Here is a 6,000-nt window from a genome sequence, read left to right as displayed (position 1 = left end):
AGAGCCCTAGGTTCATAGGTGCTACGAGTCATAAGCGAGTTTAGTAGAGTCTTGCGGATCGATACGGAGACGTCTGTACTTATCTTCGAGAAGCTACGGAACTATTAGGACAATTTCACTTCCTTCATTCCTATCGTGCGAGTTCATTGATCTTGAAGTTTGAAATTTACCATTCCATTCTCTCACAAATGGTGAGGACACGAGCTGTGGTTCCTGATGATGTTACCCCCGGAGTAAATGCCGCTATGGTCAGAGGCAGAGGCCGACGAGGAGCACGTGCCGCAACTAGGGCACCTACCAGAGGAGCAGTTGGGGAGCCGCTAGTAGTTCCAGTTAGGGGCAAGAACCGGAGGCGCCTGCTATTACCCTGGACTTTAGGAGGCTTTAGCAAAGTTCCTGAGCATGTTTGGTATATTGGCTCAGGCGGGGATATTCCGGTTGCACAAGTTACTTCACAGATCGGGGGAGGAGCCCAGACTCCTGCCGCCTACACTCCAGAGCAGTGAGTTCACGTTGGTCAGGTTCCAAGTGTTATGGTAACACAAGCCGTGGTTCCAGTTTAGCTTATGGTCAGAGCAGCAGCATCCGAGGAAGGGTAGCTTAGATTTGCAAGGTTCAAGAGGTATAACCCTCCTACATTCAGCGGTTTGGCTTCAGAGAGTGCACATGGTTTTCTGGAGGAGTGCCATAACATCCTCCGCACTATTGATATTGTTGAGATGAGTGGGGTTTCTTTCACTATGTTCCAGCTTAAGGGAGCGACTTATCAGTGGTGGCGGGCATATGATATGGGTAGCCAAACCGAGTTAGCTTCACTTACATGGGTTCAGTTTTCATAGATGTTCCTGAGAGAGTTTGTACCTCAGTCTCGTCGAGATGCATGGCGCGCGAAGTTCGAGCAGCTGTGTCAGGGCACTATGCCAGTGTAGAGTATGCCGTGAGATTCAGTGATTTGGCTAGGCATGCACCTGTTTTGGTCGCCACAGTTAGAGAGTGTGTCTGTAGATTCATTGAGGGACTCAGGCATGATATTCGGTTCAGTATGGCTCGGGAGTTAGAGTCAGATATTTCATTTTAGCAGGTGGTAGGGATCGCTCGCCGTATAGAGGACATGTGGGGCCATGAGAGAGAGTACATGTGAGATTAAGAGAGAGAGGAGAGGGAGGTGAGGAGGCCTCATAGACTGTAGAGATCTGCTGGTCCTTATTTTGGAGGCAGGGTACGACATAGTAGAGGTTTTGTGGGTTAGCCAGTTCGGTTTGCACTTCAGGCTTCTCACAGTATGTCAGGTGTTCATGGGTCTCAGAGAACCTGTACCGCACAGTTCCCATAGCCACGTCAGCAGAGTGGTTGCTTCGAGTGTGGAGATACCAGCCACAGGGTGAGAGATTGTCCTAGATTCCAGACATGTGTGTCACAGCGGAGTATTCAGGCGAGTAGAGGGAGCCCAAGAGGGGAAGGCCTGACCCGTTGATGTGTTTATATAATAGGCTTGAGGCCACTATGCCAGATTATGTCATATAAGTATGCTTTTGATTTGTTACAGAGGGGCACCATTCGTATTTTGATTCGGTTCTGCTTATCGGGGCGAGTTCCCTTATTTGTTGTCCCACCTATGGGTAAATTCATGACTTAGTATTATGTTTAGGTATTTGCCCCTGTTGGGAGACTCTATGAGTGGTAGCCCGTGTCTATCATTTTTTTCTATTCATTATCGAAAGTTTCGAGACTAGAAGTGAATTCATGTTGTCTATTATGGCAGGTTTGATGTGATTCCTGAGTAAATTGCTTACGATTTATAATTTGATACTCTACCGGGGTGAGGGTTTAGTAAGTGTTGTAATTTTATTGGCAGAATTGAATTAGTGAAAGATTTCCATTGGTATGATGTGTATTCGACTTGTGATTCAGAGTTGAGGGTGAGACCCTCGCGATTCCAGGTGATTTGATATGTTTGAGCCAGGCTGCGTGCCACGATGGAAGTTATATCAAGATGAGATTCTTGTGATTTGTTCATATACTTTGATTTTTCCTATTTGAAATTGATTCGTAATATGGTACTGTTAGAGAGTTGTGCCAGTCGGGCTTGTTTGATATTTCTCTTATGTGTTTCTTTTTACGTATTCAGTCATTCTCGTTATGTGCTTCTTGAGTTTTTTCTTGTGGGGTGTGTGCCCGGTAGTGTTAGTTGTGACTTGTTAATTCGGGTGTATAGTTAAGAGGTCTTCGTGTTTTTTTGCATCATTATCAGTGTTGTGGAGGTTGAAACATGGTTCTAACGGATGTGAGGCTAATTGCCGGTGATTGTTTTGATTTCGAGCAGCTATTGTGATCAGAAATGTTATTATGGGCCTATGTGTGGTGTGTCTTGTTGTGTGGTCGTACCTTGTGGGTGTAGGCATAAGTTTTTATAGCTCGTTGAGACTGATATCGGTTATGGATTTAGAATCGCGTCTTTTGAAGACAAATGGAAGGTGAGAATTTTTGACTCTAAGGCTTATCGGTGTTGTTAGAAAGGATAAATTACAGTTGGGATGGTGTCGTTAGTCTTATGTGGATTGGGGTGACGTGGGGTCCCCCGCGGGTGTATGTTGAATATGTGCTTCCGGTGATTGAAGACTTTGAGGCAATTCTTAGCACGTTTGAGGACGAACGTTTGTTTAAGAGGGGAAGGATGTAGCGACCAGACAGGTCGTTTTGAGAATTTTAAGTCCCGTTCGGCGGCATAAGGCCCTGAGCAGCTTCGTATTATGTGCCTTGACTTGCGTGCGTAGTTGAATTCATTATCGGGTGATTCGAAGTGATTTGGGACACTTAGTCCCTAAATGAGAGCTTAAGTCTTAGAATTTAGACCGTAGTCGGAACTGTGTGAAGACAGATCCGGAATGGAGATATGTCGACTCCGTCAGCTCCGTTGAGTGATTTTGAGCTTAGGAGCGCGTCCGGAATGTGTTTTGGAGGTCTGTAGTAGATTTAGGCTTGAATTGGCGAAAGTTAGATTTTCGGCGATTTCGGCCGATAGTGAAAATTTTGATATCGAGCTCGAAATATATTTCAGAAAGTGGCTGTGGGTTCGTAGTGTCATTTGTGACCTATGTGCAAAATTTGAGGTTATTCGGACGTGGTTTGATAGGTTTCGGCATCGGTTGTAGGAATTTAAAGTTTCAAGTTCTTTATGTTTGAATTGGAAGGTGATTCGTGATTTTAGCATTAGTTGATGTGATTTGAGGGCTCGACTAGTTCGTATGGTATTTTAGGACTGGTTGGTATGTGTGTTTGAAGGGGGGGGGGGCTCAGGTGAGTTTCGAGTGCTTAACGGATCAAAAGTTGCATTTGTGTTGCTGCTGAAGTCTTCAGGCATCTATCATTTTCGCACATGCGGTGGAGAGACCGCAGGTGCGTGATCGCACAAGCGGGGAGGAAAGCACAGAAGCGGAAAAATGGAAGAGTGCCAGGGGTCGCAGGTGCGAGGTGAATTCCGCATCTGCGATGCCCGTAGATGCGTTAGGGTCACGCAGGTGCGGAGGAGATCGTAGAAGCGGACAATAGTCCGCAGGCGCGCACTCGCAGGTGAGGCCCTTTTTCCGCAAAAGCATACCCATCCCTCTTAAGTCGTTTCCGCACCTACGAAGGAAATTCCCTAGGTGCGGCGTCGCAGGTGCGACCCAAGGTCCGCAGATGTGGAATAACTGTGCAGAAAAGGGGCAGATTCGAGGGTTTGAAGTTCACTTCACAAATTTGATTGAGAGCTCGGTAGAAGGCGGAATTTGGAAAGATTTTTGGAGGAAGTTTTTGGGTAATGATTCTTAATTCCCTTATGGTTATATTCCACTAATCTATGCTAGAATTCATCGTTTAAATTCGGATTTGGGGTGAAAATTTGAGAAGAGTTCTTATGCCGAATTTTGGGGTTTTGATCGAGATTTTGGTGTCGGATTTTAGTAAATTCGATATGGTTAGACTCATGAGTGAATAATCTTTCGTATTTTACGACTTTTACCCCATTCCGAGACGTGGGCCCCTGTCGACTTTTTAGGGCAAATTTCAGAATTTTAGTTAAAGTATTGATTTAATTAATTATATTTGTCTATTATGATTGTAAATATGATATGTAATTGCTTTTGGCTAGATTTGGGCCATTCAGAGCCGGATATTCGTGGAAAGGGCATTCTTACGGATTGATTGAGCTTGACTCGAGGTAAGTATCTTGCCTAACCTTGTGTGGGGGAACTACCCCTTAGGATTTGAGTCATCTATGTTGATTGTAGTCTGTGTACGCGAGGTGACGAGTGCGTGCTCGGACTTATTTGTATAAAGTTGGCCTTTTAGGGTTCTTATGTCCTTATATTCACTGTGTATGATGTTTTTTTTGATACGTTTGAATTCCTATTTGCTAGTTTCACCTCTACATGCTTTGATTAGAGATAATTGCTTTAGGATTCACTCTTATTGTCTAGTTGACCCTTATTCGACTTAACCAAAGATTTTACCTCTTCTATCGTCGTGTTATATTTTTCATAATTGCTTATATTTAATTAAAATCATTATTTTCTAATCCTATAATTGTTTAGCCTTAATTGGAGTTATGATTATTTTTCGCTGCTTATCCTTACTTGAATTATTGAATTTTACTCGTAATTGCTCAACCTCAAAAGGAGTTTAGATAACCTATATCTTAGTTGACTTGCCATTATTTGGAACTATTTGTCTCGTGTTGGCTTCTTATTGTTGACTTGAATATTGTGAAATTGTTACTATATATTTGTTTTGTTTTCCCTTGTTAAGATGTTCTCCTTGTGCCTAGCATTCTTTACTGTGGTTATTCCTTGTGAATGAGTTCTACCGTTCTTGTGATTTAAATTCTTGAGTTGATTTGCTCGTCGTACCTTGCATTTATGTCATTGTTGCTTTTGTACTCATTGTGGTAATGTACGAGGTTTCTGTCGTGTTATAGTTGTTATCTCTGTTGTTTGCGCTGCATATTTAAATTGGGACTACAGAACGTATTCCGGGAGATCCCCCAGCACTGCATATTTATTTTGGGACTACAGACGTATTCCGGGAGATCCCCCAGCACTGCATATTTATTTTGGGACTACGGACGTATTCCGGGAGATCCCCCAGCACTGCATATTTAAATTGGGACTACGGACGTATCCGGGAGATTCCCCAATACTGCATATTTAAATTGGGACTACAGACGTATTCCGAGAGATCCCCCTGTCTTGCATAATTAATTCGGGACTACGGGACGGTATCCCGGTAGATTTCCCCTATGGTTATATCTGTATTCGGAGCTGCTAATCTTCCATGCTTAGGTGTCACAGGGTGACTTATACTCGAAGGATATTACTTGAAGAGTTTATATTTGAAAAGTATTTATCTTGAAGGAACTATATTTGAAGATATTTATTTGAAAGGGTTATACTTGAAAAGTATTTATTTTGAAAGAACTATGTTTGAAGGCTAATTATTTGAAAACTTTATATTTGAAAGGTTTTATCTTGAAAGAACTATGTTTGAAAGATATTTATTTGAAGGAAGTATATTTCAAAAATAATTTCTTATTGGAAAGGATTATATTCTAAAGACCTCAATTTAAAAACTTACGGGTGAAAGTTTACACTTGAAGGATTTGACTAATTTATTGGGGTTGTTGGCTGAGACTTGATGTGAAAACTATTGCAGCTGCTGAGTTACTACTTGCCTTTACTTTATTGTGATTTCTGGATTTGGTTGGGATGTTTGACCGAGGGGTTGACTTTTTGATATCGGGGTCGAAATACGATTCTGAAAATTTGAGTACCTCCGTTATGTCATTTATGACTTGTGCACAAAATTTGAGGTAAATCGGACGTGATTTGTTAGGTTCCAGAGTCATTTGTAGAAATTAGAAATTTTAAAGTTCATATTGTGATATTGATACGCATGCGATAGTATAAGGTTTGGGTATTGAAACGCATGCGGTGAGATAAGGGTGGCTTGATACGCGTGGCTAGT

Source organism: Nicotiana tabacum, chromosome 24 (assembly GCF_000715075.1).
Source record: "Nicotiana tabacum cultivar K326 chromosome 24, ASM71507v2, whole genome shotgun sequence".
NCBI lineage: Eukaryota > Viridiplantae > Streptophyta > Magnoliopsida > Solanales > Solanaceae > Nicotiana > Nicotiana tabacum.
This window is presented reverse-complemented; position numbering follows the sequence as displayed.